At 35.7% G+C, this 18,127-nt stretch overlaps 1 long non-coding RNA gene and 1 pseudogene across 1 annotated transcript in view; one reads left to right on the top strand and one right to left on the bottom strand.

The window, feature by feature from the left end:
* LOC144308479 (uncharacterized) overlaps positions 1-18,127 on the top strand; it is a 42,644-nt gene that overhangs the window by 3,493 nt on the left and 21,024 nt on the right. The window contains exon 2 of the long non-coding RNA XR_013374951.1: positions 12,853-12,905. This is a non-coding gene — a long non-coding RNA (uncharacterized LOC144308479). The remainder of the gene's footprint in view (positions 1-12,852; positions 12,906-18,127) is intronic.
* On the bottom strand, positions 9,662-11,613 carry LOC144307600 (nucleolar and spindle-associated protein 1 pseudogene; annotated as a pseudogene).

Raw genomic sequence — 18,127 nt, 5'->3', positions numbered from 1 at the left:
ATATGATGTTTGTCTTTCTCTGATTGACTTATTTCACTCAGCATAAAACCCTCCAGTTCAAATAAATAAATCTTTTTTAAAAAAACTAATTTAAGATTGTTGGTATTAACTAAAATTGACATGTCATTAAAGATATTAGCATTAAAATTAAAACTTTTATTCTGCCTGTATTTATTTAAAGTCAAATAAATTGATGTTATCTCTGTAACAAATAATTTAAAATAATAATAATAGCTTGAAAGGATGACTTTGATGATGTCTGTTGAAGTTTTTACGGGTAATCTAAGCAAAATTGTTAAGAACAAATAAAATAGATATAAATAAGATTGAAAGTTTACTTTTAAAATAGTTTCTCCAAATCTTTCTGATAACCTGAAACCTTAAAGTTTTGCTAAATTAAATGATAAATTGGGTTGAATTCATTAAATACCTAACTCATTTTCTAAAAAAGATAAAGTTATTAAAACTCAGTGCTGAGTATATGTTTATCTATTTTGGTCTTTTTATAAAGAAACCAAAGATAAATTTATTATTTAAATTATTAAATTTATCCCAAAAGTAGAAGTTTACACTAAGAAGACTCCTTTAGAGTGTCATCCACATGAATAATTCTAATAGTTATTTAAGATATGGAAAAAGATTTAAGCAGATTACAAATAGAAACATGATATTTAGTATAAGAAAAAGATATCGGGATCCCTGGGTGGTGCAGCGGTTTAGCGCCTGCCTTTGGCCCAGGGCACGATCCTGGAGACCCAGGATCGAGTCCCACGTCGGGCTCCCGGTGCATGGAGCCTGCTTCTCCCTCTGCCTGTGTCTCTGCCTCTCTCTCTCTCTCTCTCTGTGTGACTATCATAAATAAATAAAAATTAAAAAAAAAAGAAAAAGATATCAATTTCCCTAAAATGTCATGATATTTCTAAAAGATTTTACAACTCAATATTAGCAAAATATAGGGCAGCAAATCTCTCAAGACACTACTTTTGGTTATTTTAAGAATATTCTGAAAAGTCACTAGACATTGTGTGCCTGTGCACTGAAAACTTAGATTCATTCACCTAAACATATTCCAATTCAACAAATTTATCATTCAAAAAATAGAACTATGGAGCAAGATATACATATAAAGCATATACAAGCCTCTTTATAAATTTTGTCAACCTCAATTAGGAAAATGCATAAAAGAAAAACCAAATGATGTAAACTTAAATGAGAAAATAAGGATATCAACTTTTATATAAAGCAGATTTTGAAAATACTGCATGTATATAAATATTACTGAAAAAATTGATAAGACTTTTAACAGTGCTAAACTCTGGATGGTAACATTGTAACTAATGGGTCTTTCTTCTTTTTTTTTTAAAATTTTTTATTGGTGTTCAATTTACTAACATACAGAATAACCCCCAGTGCCCGTCACCCATTCACTCCCACCCCCCGCCCTCCTCCCCTTCTACCACCCCTAGTTCGTTTCCCAGAGTTAGCAGTCTTTACGTTCTGTCTCCCTTTCTGATATTTCCCACACATTTCTTCTCCCTTCCCTTATATTCCCTTTCACTATTATTTATATTCCCCAAATGAATGAGAACATATAATGTTTGTCCTTCTCCGACTGACTTACTTCACTCAGCATAATACCCTCCAGTTCCATCCACGTTGAAGCAAATGGTGGGTATTTGTCATTTCTAATAGCTGAGTAATATTCCATTGTATACATAAACCACATCTTCTTTATCCATTCATCTTTCGTTGGACACCGAGGCTCCTTCCACAGTTTGGCTATCGTGGCCATTGCTGCTATAAACATCGGGGTGCAGGTGTCCCGGCGTTTCACTGCATCTGTATCTTTGGGGTAAATCCCCAGCAGTGCAATTGCTGGGTCGTAGGGCAGGTCTATTTTTAACTCTTTGAGGAACCTCCACACAGTTTTCCAGAGTGGCTGCACCAGTTCACATTCCCACCAACAGTGTATGAGGGTTCCCTTTTCTCCGCATCCTCGCCAACATTTGTTGTTTCCTGCCTTGTTAATTTTCCCCATTCTCACTGGTGTGAGGTGGTATCTCATTGTGGTTTTGATTTGTATTTCCCTGATGGCAAGTGATGCAGAGCATTTTCTCATGTGCATGTTGGCCATGTCTATGTCTTCCTCTGTGAGATTTCTGTTCATGTCTTTTGCCCATTTCATGATTGGATTGTTTGTTTCTTTGGTGTTGAGTTTAATAAGTTCTTTATAGATCTTGGAAACTAGCCCTTTATCTGATATGTCTTTTGCAAATATCTTCTCCCATTCTGTAGGTTGTCTTTGAGTTTTGTTGACTGTATCCTTTGCTGTGCAAAAGCTTCTTGTCTTGATGAAGTCCCAATAGTTCATTTTTGCTTTTGTTTCTTTTGCCTTCGTGGATGTATCTTGCAAGAAGTTACTGTGGCCGAGTTCAAAAAGGGTGTTGCCTGTGTTCTCCTCTAGGATTTTGATGGAATCTTGTCTCACATTTAGATCTTTCATCCATTTTGAGTTTATCTTTGTGTATGGTGCAAGAGAGTGGTCTAGTTTCATTCTTCTGCATGTGGATGTCCAATTTTCCCAGCAGGTGATGTAACCAGTGGGCTCTTATGTACAGTCAGGTTGACAGGACAGATAGACCATGAACCTTATGCAGGGTCAAATTCTGGCTCTATGTCCTACCAGATATGTAAACTTGGCTCTCTGTGCATCAATTTACTCATAGGACATTTTAGTTATTATACGTTTCAGCTCCAGAATTTCTACTTGATTCTTTTTTATATTTTTTCTTTATTCACATTGTCTATTTTTTGAGACATTGTTCTCCTGGTTTCCTTTGGTTCTTTGTCCATAGTGTCCTTTGGCTCTTTGAGCAAATTCATAGGTCATTAGGAGATAATTTAAAGATTACATTAAGGGAAAAATGATAATACATGTGCAGCATTTAGAGTAATATTTGGCCCATTCATAGTAAGCCCTCAACAAATATCAGCTTATTATTATGGAAGACCAGCTCTGAGCCAGCCTTAGGGGCATTGGTAATGTAAAACTTTCATGTAATCCCTGAGGAATGTTCTTCCAAAATTCCTGTCAGTTTGCCATTGTTATGTCTATTGTTATGTGTTTATCCTTCACTGATACATACAAAATGAATCAATAGTGTATAAAACCCATTACAGAAACCACTAAAAAATGTTCTCAGTATTGGTTAGGCAAGGTTAGTCTTTTTACAGTGCCACGGTTGGTATTGGTGGACGATGAAAGAGATGGAATAACAACAACAGCAAAACTAGAATCACTTAGAGAGTCATAAATTAATGGAGAAGAGAATCCTTACTTAGTAACTTCTCTGAAATATTTGTTAACCAAGTGGCAAAAAAACCCCAAAAAGCAAAAACAAAAAAACAACCCATTCAGAACCACTTAAATTCTTACCTTGAAATTATAAATTTATATTTTTTAATGATTGAAGAATTATATTTTTAAGCCTGCAAAAATTAAGAAGAAAGGTAAAGCAAATTTTTATCAAACCTTTCAAATGAATGCCTCCTTAAAAAATATGTATTTCAGTCTACATTTAACATAAACAAAAAGCTTAACATTGAAAAACAATTACTGCAGCTGTGACATGATTAATATAATTATAATAAGCAAAATAATAAAGTAGATAAATAGTAATAAAGTAAGTAAAGCATTTCTCTATGATCAGCCAATTTTCAAAAAGAACACACTCTAAGTGGAGAGGAGAAAGTTGAGAAGGAGATGAATTAGCCTCTAGATGTTGGGGTCTGCACAGAGTCTAAGCTTCACAAAATCCACGTGAAGTAAAAACGTGTTTCCATGTAATTGGTAAAGAGACTGAAACTAAGGGAGGTTCAGTACCTTGCTCAAATCTACACTTTGGTAATAATAGGGAAGTCACAGCTCTTCTTTATAAATATATGTCAAATTGAATCTCACTAAAAATCTTATTAAAACAAAATAAAATAATAGTATGATACTCTGCTTATTAAAAAGTCTCAAAATATCAAAGCTTCTATAGGTATTATAGTGTCATTTATAAATTAAAAAAGGAATACAAATATAAATAAACATGGAATATACCTTTAATTATTTTGCATTGTTAAATTAGTCATTGTGAAGTTGGCAGCATGGAAAATTATTTGATATGAATGTTAAATTAAAAATAAGATATTATATAGAATTAACTTCATCTAGCTTCCAAAAGAGTAATAAAAAATAATATAAAATAAAAAAAATTATTAAATTTATGAAATATACTCATAAATTTGCCAATCTAAAAAATTCTGTTGTAACAGACAGATCACAACTGCTTACTATTTAGTTTTTACACAAGAAAATTAAGAATTAATTAATAATTCTAATAAATGTAATTAAGGCTACTAGAAATTATAAGGGACACAACTCTGCATACAAGGAAAGTAAGATATGTGGTTTTGATAAGAAACATATTAGAAATAGAAATACACTTTTGTTAAGGAAAAAAATTGTCCTAAAGGGAGATTGGTTATTCAAAGAGGGAGAACTAGGGATAAAATCTGAATATAAAAAAAAAAGTTGCAAAAGGTTCATTAAAAAAAAGAACTAAGGAATTTTATGTGTGTTTGGTTGTGGCTAAGATTAGAATAAATTTATTTAAAATGAGTTTTAATATCAAAAGCATACTGGCACAAAATTAGAATTTGGTTTTTCTCTCTGTTAAAAAACAAAAGTTTCTAAGGTTCTTGGTCTGCTCTCAATAAAAAACTATAAACAAGGTTTTTCTTTACATTTAATGTAACCTGTGTAGAAAACAAAAATTCCATGTTTTGTCTTTATCAATCTTTGGTTATTCAAGAAAACTGAGTCTTCTTAATATTTAAAGAGCTAAGCTTTGTTCACAACTACATAACCTTCTATATTTGCTTTTAAAATCTGTCACTCTGGTTAAATAGTTATTGTTTCATAATGATCTGGGATCAAATTTAATCAAATGTTCAAACTTTCTAATAGTTTTTTTACATATTTTCCCAAATCAGATTTCAAAATGAAATCTTTTGACTAAAACCTAACTGAGGTATTTCTAGGAAGCTCCTGGAATACTTCAAAATTGTTGTGAGAAATTTAATTAGGCTTATTTGTTATGTTAAATTACATGGAAAGCATTGTTAAATAAGCGATTCTAAACTCTCTTAAGTTATATTTGGGTATATATATATATGTTATTAAAATAGTGTTCTATCTGGGGACAAATAGCATGGAAAGAGTGATCTAAAAATGCCTGGGGCACACACAGGGAGATTATTTGCTATTCTAGGAGCACTTCCCTGAGAGGCAGCATTCAGGGAGACATCTCTTGGAGAATAAGGGAGCTGGTTGGCACCAATTCCCTCCCCTGCCCCTTAGCATAAACACAGAGTCACCTAAAGGAAGCAGGTCAGTGCAGACACTATCTGCCCAACTTGCTTATGCCAAGCCCCCTCCTTGGCACTCTGGCAGGACTGCCCTTCTCAATTAAGCTTACTACACAGTTCCTGCATGGCAGGCCCCTCCCCAAGAAGACCAGCACAAAACCCTGTCTGCACCACATCTCCTGAACCAGAGAGTTCTTCAGGACCTCAGTTCTGTAGTTGGTAATAGGTTTCATTTCCCAAGCAGACCAGAGCACATCTAGTTATAACTTGCCACATTCAGGCCAGGGACCAAACACTGGCCACAGCAAGCAAGGAGAGCTGCTCCAGACAAATGGTCTGAAGGACAGAGCAGCCAAAACACAACAGCAGAGTGCATACAGCATACACTGGAGACACTCCCTAAAGTTTCAGGCTCTGGGCACTACTCAACCTCTTCTTCATAAGGCCATTACTTTCACCAGCAGGAGACATAACAGACTTTCCTAACACAGAGAAGAAGGCAGAGACTTAGACAAAATGCTGAAATGGAGAAATTTATTCAAAATGAAAGAACAAGATAATACCATGGCCATAGATCTAAGCAAAATAGTTATAAGTAACATACCTGATGGAGAATATAAAGCAACAAACCTAAGGATACTCACTGAGCTTGAGAAAAAAATGGAAGACATGAGACCCTTACCATAGAGATGAAAAAGTTAAAAAAGAATCAATCAGAGATGAAGAGTGAAATATAGGAGATTAGAAACAGGCTTATTGCAATGAATAACAGGCTGGAGGAAGCAGAGGAATGAATTAGTGACCTAGAAGACAAAATAATGGAAAACAATGAGGCTGAAAAAAAGAGAGAAAGAAGAATCATGTGACTCATGAAACAGACTTAGGGAACTCAGTGACTACATCAAACATAATAACATTCATATTATAGGAATCCTGGAAGAAGAAAGAAAAAAGTATACGCGAAATTTATTTCAAGAAAAAATAGCAGAAAACTTCCCTAATTTGGGGATGGAAATAGACATCTAAATCCAGGAGGCACAGGGAACGTCCATGAAAATCAAGCAAAGCAGGCCAACACCAAGGCATATTGTAATTAAATTTGCAAAATATAGTGATAAAGGAAAAATCCTAAAAGTAACAAAACAAAAGAAGTCTTTAACTTGTAAGGGAAAATCCATAAGGCTAGCTAGAGATTTCTCAACAGAAACTTGGCAAAACAGAAAGGAATGACATGAAATATTTATTCAAAGTGCTGACTGGGAAAAATCTGCAGCCAAGTATACTCTATCTAGCAAGGCTATCATTCAGAAAAAAAGGAGAGATAAAGAGTTACAGATAAACAAAAACAAAAAGAGTCTGTGAAAACTAAAACTAAACTAAAATATTTGCAAGAAATATTAAAGGGGACACTTGGAGTGCAAAAGAGAGACCAAAATTGACAAAGACAAGAAAGGATCAGAGAAAATCTCCAAAAACAATGACAAAGCATGTAATGACATAGATATAACTGAACGAATGGATAAAATGGATAAAAAACAAAACAAACAAGACCCATCTATGTGCTGCCTACAAAAGACTCATTTTATTTTTAAAAATATTTAAATTTAAAAAATTTTTTAGAAGGGCAGACAGACTCTTAAGCAGGCCCTATGCCAGCCAGCATGGAGCCTGACACAGGGCTTGATCTCACAACTCTGATATCATGACCTGAGCTGAAATCAAGAGTCAGACACCTACCCAAATGAGCCATCCAGTTGCCCCAAGACTCATTTAGGTCTTTAGACTCACTTAGACCTAAAGACACCTGCAGATTGAAAGTAAGGAGGTGGAGAAACATTTATCATGCAGATGGATGCTAAAAGAAAGTCAGAGTAGCAATATTTCTATTGGACAAACTAGACTTTTTTGTTCCTATATTGTTTTTATACTGCTTTGATATCAGGATAGTACTGGCCTGATGGGATGATTTTAAATGTGTTCCCTCTATTCCATTATTTGTAAGATTTTGATTAAGCTTGTCATTATTTTTTTTTAATGTTTGGTAGAATTCACCAATGAAACCATGTGGTTCTGGGCTTTTCTGTGATGGGAGATTTTTTGATTCCTAATTCAACTTTCATTCTTGTTATTGGTCTAATACAGCTTCCTATTTCTTGGATTCAAGATTCATGATTCAATTGTGGTAACTTGTGCATTTTTAGGAATTAATCTGTTTTTCTCCCAAGTTATTTGATTTGCTAGTATATAATTGTTTATAATAACCTGTTTTTACACTATTTCTTTGGTTATCTGTTGTACTGTTTTCCCTTCCATTTCTCATTTTGGTTTCTGGGTCTTCTTTCTTTTCTTAATGTAGTTAAAGGACTGTCAATATTGTGGTTTTTTTGCATTTTTTAAAACTGATCATTGTTTTCAATGTTGTTATTGTTTATTCTGGTCTTTATTTATTTGATTTTTCTTTGTTCTTTCCTTCCTCTACTAAATTCAGCTAAGTTTTTTATATTTTTAGTTCCTTGTGGTGTAAAATTGTTTATTTGAACTTTTTTTCTTAATACAAGCATTTATAGCATAAATTTGACTCTGACATCTGCTTTTGCTGTATCTCATAAGTTGTGGAATGTTGTAGGGTTTTTTCTTTTGTTTTAAGACATATTTTATTTTGATTTGCTGTTTGATTTATTTGGCCCATGGCTTGTGCAGTAGTGTGTTGTTGAATATTTACGTATTAAATATTTAATACTTACATTGTAGATTTTCCAGCTTTGCTTTATTGTTGATCTTTAGTTTTATACCATTGTGGCTGAAAAATATACTTGGTATGATTTAATTCTTCTTAAATTTGTAATTTTGTAATATGTCTTTTTTTAAAAAAGATTTTATTTATTTATTCATGAGAGACACAGAGAGAGCGTGAGAGGTAGGGACACAGGCAGAGGGAGAAGCAGGCTCCGTGCAGGAAGCCTGATGTGAGACTGGATCCTGGGACTCCAGGTTCACACCCCAGGCCAAAGGCAGGTGCTAAACCCGCTGAGCCATTCAGGGATCCCGTAATGCCTCTTTTTATACGATTTAACTGGGGGATTCTCAGTGTGTACTTGAAGAAAATATGTATTCTATTTTTCTTGGATGGAATGTTTAACATATATATCTTTTAGAAAACATGTATTTTGAAGCATGCTTCAGGTAAAAATGTTCTTATTTAAAAAAATAATAACTTTAACTGAAGATACTTGTTACAAACAAAGCATATTAGAGAGAAAATTGATAGTGGGGGAATAGGTAAAATAGGTGTAGGGAATTAATGGTACACTTATCATGATGAGCACTGAGTAAAGATATGTAGAATTGTTGAATCACTATATCGTACACCTGAAATTGATATAACACTGTATGTAAACAATACTGGAATTAAAATTGAAAACTTAATAAAAACTTAAATTAAGTATTCTGAAATTGTATAAAAGTTCTAGAAATCTGATGTTCTAATATGTTATTATCTTAAAGTGTTGTATATCATTAAAACAACTAAATTTCCTTGTTAATACCATAATAATAAACTCTAATCAGATCTTTAACTATGTCAGTTTTAAAGTCTTTTATCATATACAGTTACACTTTTACTCAGATGCCTCTACCAAAACCTCTTACAAATGTCTTTCATCTTCAGAGAGATTTATGGAGAAGACTTGAAAAATACAGGTTTCTGATAACCTTAAGATCAGAAAAATGAACTGGGTAAGAGTCTCCAGAACTAATAGTAAAACTGAATTCAAGCAAAACAAGAAGTAATAACATGGGACTAAATAAACTGAGAAAGATGGTTATAATTTTTATAAAATTTTTGTATCAAAGATTGCTGATTTTTTAAATAATTTATTTTTCTAGATTTAAGAGAATTTTTTCTTAAGCTAACTGAGTTACAGCAATTTGATAAAATATACCTTTGTGAAAAAGTTGAACATTTCTTTCTTTTTTTTTTTTTTTGCTCAACTCAATCTGGAAGTCAATTTATTTGCAAAGAATCTACCATCATGAGAAAACATTTATGAAAATCTTCATCAGTACAAAGCCCAGAAGCTCCACTTAGGGGCAACAAATGTGGCTATGATGCTGAACAACTCTGGTCTTTCCCATAAAATGAGTAACATCTAACTGACAGAGTATACTGACCCTTGAATCAGCAACCCTCAGGTTTCAATATAGGCATGGATATTTTTAAATAAGTAAGGCTAGAATGAGCTATGGAGTTTTTAAGAATATATTGAGTGATAAATGGCGATTACATCAGGTGATCTGAGCAGACCTGCATAGGTAATAAACCACGTCACACGGGTAGAATATGCCAGTACCAACGTGTATGGCTCCCCATTTCAGTAAGACTACGTGGTTCTCTAGAGGAAGAAGAGGTGGCCTTCTCAGCTTTTTATTGGTCCAAGTTCTACTAAGGCTTGTAGAATTACCTACCATCAGGTCAATGCTTCTGTCTAGAAGAGGATTCCAGTTCTGTCAGCAGAGGAAACTAGACATTAAAAATCTAAGTCAAGGTTATATATAGGATGAGTCTCAGAAAACTGAATTGTACAGACACTTAGGTAAAAACCATTTCAAAGAATTTGTGAGCATTAAGGTTAATAAGGTCTTTTCAGAGATGCAGCCTGTGAAGAACCCCCAACACTACATAGATAGTGAACAACAAACAGCAGAAGGAAGTCTTGACTCAAGTGAGGAAGACAGAAAAATATTTACATTAAAGAAAGGGTTCAAAATGAAGTAATATTTACAGGATGCTAAAAAATTAATCTTCAGCCATAATGAGGCCTCTTCGAGCTCCCAAAATCTTTGCTTTCTTCTCCTTTCGTCTTTGTTCATGTTGCTTCCGTTGTTCCTCCTGAGTCTGGAGAGGAGGTTGTTTGTAAGTTTTCTTGTGGAATCTAACTCTGTTGGCATGTTGCTTAAGAGAACTATTTTCCTTAGGTTGACCCCATGGTTTCAGTTTGCCTTTGTGTGGCTCATAGTTGAGGGGACGAGACAGACTGGCTTTGAGATCAAACACCGGTTTCTTGTTGGAGACTGGAGTCTGTGCTGCCTCAGTTGTCAACTTGAATGGAATAACAACAGAAGCAGAATTCCCCTTTGCGGTCTTTAACTTGCATGTCCCGAGCATAGCCTGGCCTTTTGGAGTACTCCCACATACGGTCACATGTGGAGACTTTCTGGCTGCAGTCTTGGTCAGTGAACGCTTATGTTCATTATCTTTGGTAGCAGCTGAAAACCTGACATTCATCTTAGTTGCCAATAGAATGGAATGCTTGGAGGACCCCTTCCCACACAAGGTGATCTGGCCTGTAGGGCCCAGGGGCAGGCCCTGCAAGTGGCGCTGGCTGGAGGGAGTTCGAGCCTCAGGGAGCCTTCCCCAGAGAGGAACTGGAGTCACCACCACTTCTTTGGTGACCAGCTGCTTCTTCAGTTCATTAAATGAGTTGTATTCTTCAAAATGTTTCTTTTTTCCTTTCAATATATTGATCAATGGACTCCATTTCCTTAAAACGAGCCTCATGAAGCTTCTTAAAGTTTGGACTAGCACTTATAGTTCTTTTACTTTTTCCAGGTTTGGAAAACCCATCTGCGCAGAGAGGCTTCTTTCTTTCTGCAGGTACTTTTGAATCTTCATTACCATTTATTCTTCTTTTTCCTGTGGAAACTGCATTCTCCTCTCCTTGGTTCTCATCTAGTGGTGGAGGAACTCCTCCAACAGTTCTGAGATCCTGGTTTTCCTGCTTCTCTGGATTCTGGAATTCAGTGTGATCATTTATTTTTATCTCTGAATGATCCTGGGAGTCCGGGTTCTTGTACCTTCTCCTTGTTTTGGTGATGTGGCCAACTGGCTCCCTCTTAGCTTGTTCCTGGCTGCTCATCTGCATCTCCGTCTCATCCCAGGAGGATGCAGAAGTTTGGCTTCCATTTTGACTCTCATTTTCTTTTTTTTTGCTTCGTCTTTAAGGTAGGCTTTCAAGGCTTTTAACAACTTGTCTGCCCTCAGGTTAGCCCGGAGGCCGAGACTCTTGGCCAAGTTCTGCAGGTCGCTGTACTTGAAGGAGTCAAGCTCCTCAAGGGAGGGTATGGCCATGGCGAGCTGCATCCAGGCGACCACGCAGAGGACGCATACCCCACACGCAGCAAAGCAGTTCAAAACTCAGGCGCCACTCAGTTGAACATTTCTTTTTCTCCTTACCTCACCCCTCCAGAATTCAGAAACTCTCAGTGCATGTTCTTATGTTTTCATGGCAATGTATTTATTTGCATAAGTTCATTAAGAGTCTGTTCTCCTTTTAAGAGGACACAATTGGAAACATTGGTTATATTACCAAGGCTTTAACTGGAATGTCATATTTGTGAGACATGCATAGACTCAGATATGTCCAAAGAGCTTTAAGGAACTAAGGTTGACCATACAGAGCCAATAAACCCCATTGGGAAAAATAGCTTGATATCTTGCTTCCAGGTTTCTGAGCAATCTTTTCAGGTGAATAAAGAAGGTCACTTTCTGGCAGGTTCAGGAACCTCAGGATATTTTGGGGATCTTGAGAAGAGAAAAATCAATCCAAATCTATAGGTATTGCAGGCTGTCTGATGACAAGTATTTGGTTTTCCTTCTGGCCTTGAGAGCCTATTTAAAATTCAATCTAGAGTTAAAAATAGAGCTACCCTATAACCCAGCAATTGCTCTACCAGGTATTTACCCCAAAGATACAAATGTTATGATCTCTTTCTGAAGCCATCTCAGATCAACTAAGCCTACATTTCCCCCTCTCTTAAATACTGAATGTGTGTTTACAATTAGTCACTTAGTGGCACGTGGTTTCCTATCATCTACCACTCTTTTTCATATGAATGAGTTGGTTTCTCCAATGGGATTCTATGCTCCTTGAAGGTTGTTACAATGCCGAATTCATTTTCCATCTCAGAGCACCTAACAATGCTTTATACAGAGTAGATATTTAATAGTTAATTGTGAAAAGTGGTAGAATGAAATGGAATGGAATGGGATGAAAAGGAATGGGATATGATAGGATGAGATAGGATGTCAGGAAATTGCATGGAGAGTGCAGAGGGGAAGGTGGATTAAAACATGAAAGGCCTGGAAGTCAATCAAGTATATATTGAATGGTTTACAGTCATTAAAAATTGTGTTTTATTGTCATTGAAAATTGTGATTTCATGGAGTCCTTTATGAGCCCAAACATCATGTCTTCATTATAATTCATCAAGAGGTTGCACGGGCAGAATGACCATTTGAAACTTACCAAAAACCTACTTCCTTACCTTTTGGGAAGGCTTCCACCTATCCTCCCAGGACAAAAAACTATCCATCCTTATGTCAAAGATGTTCAAATATTGAGAATCTTCCTCCTGACCTAATGTGCTTTCTTCCCACAGAACTCAAGCCATCTCACAAAAAATACCTTATTCTCCACAGAGGAAGTTTCAAGGTAAGTTTTTATGTTTACTCCTCATTATCCCTGAAATTGACCCCAGTCAAAATTGAGAAACTGAAGAAGATTTATCTTTGGGTTGTCTCCATTCCTTCAAAAAGGCTTTTTCCTTTCTCCCAAATATTATGTCCATGTCAAGTACTTAGTTGATTAGATATTTTGGGTGAATGGAGCCTTCTTTGGTATCATTCATATCATTTCACAAACGCCTGAGTTAGATCTAACAAGAAAATAAGTGTGAGCTGACTTAACTGAGCTAATTAAAGCTACAGAGGCAAATCTAGAACAAGATTCAAAACTTTTCATAGGAATGTCTGGGTGGCTCAGTGGTTGAGCCTCTGCTTTTGGCCCAGGGCATGATCCTAGGATCCAGGATCGAGTCCCACATCAGGCTGCTTGCGGTGATCCTACTTCTCCCTGGGCCTGTGTCTTTGCCACCCTCCCCCCCACCCCGTCTCTCATAAATAAGTAAATAAAATCTTAAAAAAAAAACTTTTCATAAATGCCATCAGCTTCAACCTGACAAAACACATACTTTTACTCTTAAGATTATTATCTTCACACAGTATCTGTTTTAAAAAATATGCATCTTTTCCAGGTTCCCTCTGTTCTTAAAAAATAAGTATAGCACAATTCCGAATAGCAAGTGTATAGCTCCAGATTTTTTAAAAGTTCAGAACAAATTTAAGGCTCAAATGCTCTACTGTCAATATCAATGTATCAGCAGAGGCTAGAATAAGGTATAAAATAACACGAATGAGAGACCTTCTAGACAGAGGTAGACAGTTATATTTCTTTTTGTATTTGTATTTGTATTTTTTATTTTTATTTATTTTTTAATAAATTTATTTTTTATTGGTGTTCAATTTGCCAACATATAGAATACCACCCAGTGCTCATCCCATCAACTGCCCCCCTCAGTGCCTGTCACCCAGTCACCCCCACCCCCCGCCTACCTCCCCTTCCACCACCCCTAGTTCGTTTCCCAGAATTAGGAGTCTCTCATGTTCTGTCTCCCTTCTTGATATTTCCCACTCGTTTTTTTCTCCTTTCCCCTTTATTCCCTTTCACTATTTTTTATATTCCCCAAATTAATGAGACAATATGTTTGTCCTTCTCCAATTGACTTATTTCACTCAGCATAATACCCTCCAGTTCCATCCACATCGAAGCAAATGGTGGGTATTTGTCATTTCTAATGGCTGAGGAATATTCCATTGTATACATAAACCACATCTTCTTTATCCATTCATCTTTCGATGGACATCAAGGCTCCTTCCACAGTTTGGCTATTGTGGACATTGCTGCTATAAACATTGGAGTGCAGGTGTCCCTGCGTTTCACTGCATCTGTATCTTTGGGGTAAATCCCCAGCAGTGCAATTGCTGGGTCATAGGGCAGATTTATTTTTAACTCTTTGAGGAACCTCCACACAGTTTTCCAGAGTGGCTCCACAAGTTCACATTCCCACCAACAGTGTAAGAGGGTTCCCCTTTCTCCACATCCTCTCCAACATTTGTGGTTTCCTGCCTTGTTAATTTTCCCCATTCTCACTGGTGTGAGGTGGTATCTCATTGTGGTTTTGATTTGTATTTCCCTGATGGCCAGGGATGAGGAGCATTTTCTCTTGTGCTTGTTGGCCATGTGTATGTCTTCCTCTGTGAGATTTCTGTTCATGTCTTTTGCCCATTTCATGATTGAATTGTTTGTTTCTTTGCTGTTGCGTTGAATAAGTTCTTTACAGATCTTGGATACTAGCCCTTTATCTGATACGTCATTTGCAAATATCTTCTCCCATTCTGTAGGTTGTCTTTTAGTTTTGTTGACTGTATCTTTTGTTGTGCAAAAGCTTCTTATCTTTTTTTACATATACATATTTTTTACTGAGTTCAATTTGCCAACATATAGTATAACACCCAGTGCTCATCCCATCAAGTACCCCCCTCAATGCCTGTCACCCAGTCACCCCATCCTCCCGCCCACCTCCCCTTCCACTACCCCTTGTTCGTTTCTCAGAGTTAGGAGTCTCTCATGTTTTGTCACCCTCCCTGATTTTTCCCACTCATTTTCTCTCCTTTCCCCTATAATCCCTTTCACTATTTTTTATATGCCCTGTATAAGTGAAACCATACGATTGTCCTTCTCCGATTGACTTACTTCACTCAGCATAATACCCTCCAGTTCCATCCATGTCAAAGCAAATGGTGGGCATTCGTCATTTCTAATGGCTGGGTAATATTCCATTGTATACATATACCACATCTTCTTTATACATTCATCTTTCGATGGACACTGAGGCTCCTTCCCAGTGTGGCTATTGTGAACATTGCTGCTATAAACAGACAATTATATGTCTAATCCAGAAAAACTCTATTCCTTAGCTCTTCTGTAAAGAACACTGATTTCTTGGATACAACATATATATATACGTATACACACACACGCACACACATAATCAATGCTGAATCTCTTTCCCAATTAGAAATTTGATTTCAGGCTCTTTTCAAATGACATCTAAACAAAAGAATATGTTATAAAATATAATCAAGGTAAGTTATATTTTTAAAATAAGCTACCTAGTATTGCAAATCTCAATTGTATTCTTGTACATAAGAGTATTTTGGTAGAAGAAAATATCAAAGTTAGCTTAGAATCCAAATTTTGTCTGCAAAAATAACATTGTTCTATATTGTGTAAGTACTGTGAATTAATGGTCCATGTCATTCCAGAATCTTTCTCCACCAACAGGATAGTAGTAAATACAGAGTTTTTTGCCACCTAACATGGGCATAGGCAGTAGCTTTTCATTGACAGATGTTGTGTGGCTCTCTTAATGTGATGCTGCTTATTAAATGTCCCTGGTTCTTCACTTCTCACTGCCTTTACCTACTCATTGAAGAGTGTCTACCAAAGTGTATATATATATATATATATATATATATATATATATATATATCACGAGATACACATCCAAGCACATAATCTGCTACAGAGTACGTTTTTTCATCATGTTTTCCCAGGACTCCATCACCCAGTGATAAGCAGTACTATCAATGTAGATCAAGGAATAGCAAATGTATAAATAGTTAAGCAGGAAGAAAAAGAGCTAGGAAGGACTTAAAAACCATTCTCAACTAAATGTGGTGGGACAAACAGGCTGTGAATTGCTACAGGACCTGCAGAAATTATTTACAATTTATAAAGTCTTTTTTTAATTTATGAAGTTTTTGTCAGGCTTTTCCCCAGTTATCCATGTACACAGTGCTCTCTCCTGAAGGTAAGCAGTTGTTTATGTCAATGGACTATAGAAACAAAAGTTTGAAGGTATCCACCCCCTACAATCTCCTGTCCCTCTCCACACACAGTTTCTTTCCCCAAAAGTGCTATGATCTTTTACTCACTAAACAGCATATAAAGTCAAGTTGGGGACACCCATCCAAATGGGGTTGTAGTGGGCATAAAAATGTCTTCCTTTTCCATGGCTATGGTGAGAATTTCTCCTTTTCTTACCTTTTATTCTAGATCAGGGATCAGCAAACTGTTTCTATAAGGGGCAGGGAGTAAAAATTTTAAGCTTTCTAGGACCTGTGAGATCTTTGCTGCATATTTTTATTCTTTTTCATTTTTAAACAGCCTTTTAAGAATAAAATAATCATCCCAGCTCACGAACCTAAAAAAAAAAAAAAAAAAAAAAAAAAAAATAGACCATAGGCCAGAATTGCCCTACTGGCCATAGTCTGCCAACCTCTGCTCTAGACTACCAGATATTTAGTATATTAGTCAGCTACTGATACAATGATATATTTAAACCACTCCAAAATTCAGCAGTATATAACAATGAGCTTTATTTTGCCTACTCACAGATCTGTAGATCAACTAGAGCTGCTCTTTTGATTTCTCAGCCTAAAATAATACACATGTGTCCTAATTTTATTTTACCCATAGCTTGTTTTTAAAGGAATTTTGACATAAGAGAATATTCCTTTTTTGGGAAAATGCATCCTTATTTATAAAGGAAGGTTACTAAAGTTGGACGTTTTCTGTATTGGAAAGGAATCATCATGCTGACTGAATTTCTTCTATATTTGCCATCTGATTTCTTTTATTTTTTTCCTTCTGATTTCTTTTAAATGATAAAGTAGCTAACATTTATTAGCATATACTATGTGTCATGGACTACTTCTGCCCTATAAACATATTAACTTATTTAATCCTTCTACCTATTATTCCCAAACTAAGGCCATTGCCCAAGGTCATTCTTCTAGGACATGGAGGAGTCTGTGAATCAGCAGATTGTACTGCCTCTCAAGATTTCCTTAAGGCTTATGATAATCTTGGCACTTCTCCTGTATAAAATAACAAGATAAATAAAAATAAGAGCCTATCTTCAGATTTTAAGTCTTAAAATTATTTTTTTTTCATAAAACTAACCCTTCTGGGATGCAAGATAAGTTTTCTTATGAATTAGACTTATCATTTTCATAACACCCACATCATGAGATTTGTTTATAAAGCCTTCAAGCTACTTGAACAAAAGAATAACTGTATAATCACCAGCCATTTTTGTTACGCCAACCAATCAGGTCTGCCAAAGGCTGATTATTTTAGATATGCACATGTGTTGAACATTGAAACACATCTGGCTTTAGCCATTTGAATGTAAATGGCTTAAAGAAAATTGCTTCTGTGTTTTTATGACAGTGTATGTTGGAGTTAATTTTCTTTGAGATATAACAGACACAGAGTAAACTATGTAAACGGTGCTAATCTTAAGCATGCAACAGGTAATTTTTTACTGTATAAGTAACATATTCCCCCAACCTTCCTTCTCCTCTTCCTATAACTATCACCCAGATTAAGATATAAAATATTTCCAGTACCCTACAAAGTTCCCTCCTTCTTTTTTCCAGTCTACAGTCCCATACACATCCACCCTCAGATAACCAGTATTTGGTCTCTTATACCTACAAACTATAGTTTGCCTTTTTTTGAATTTGATATAAATAAAATCATACATGTATACTCTTTTGTATCTGGCTTCTTTCACTCAATATATATGGGGTTCATCCATGTTGTTATGTGTAATAGTAGCTTGTCCTTTTTATTGCTGTGTAGTTTTCCACCATATAAACACACTACCATTTATCCATCCTGTTGATGAGCATTTGGCTTGTTTCTAGCTTTGGATATTATGAATAAAGCTCTTATGAATATTCTTA

The sequence above is a fragment of the Canis aureus genome, chromosome X (assembly GCF_053574225.1).
Source record: "Canis aureus isolate CA01 chromosome X, VMU_Caureus_v.1.0, whole genome shotgun sequence".
Lineage (NCBI taxonomy): Eukaryota > Metazoa > Chordata > Mammalia > Carnivora > Canidae > Canis > Canis aureus.
Note: the sequence above shows the minus strand (reverse complement) of the source record. Positions and strands in the feature narration are given on the sequence as shown.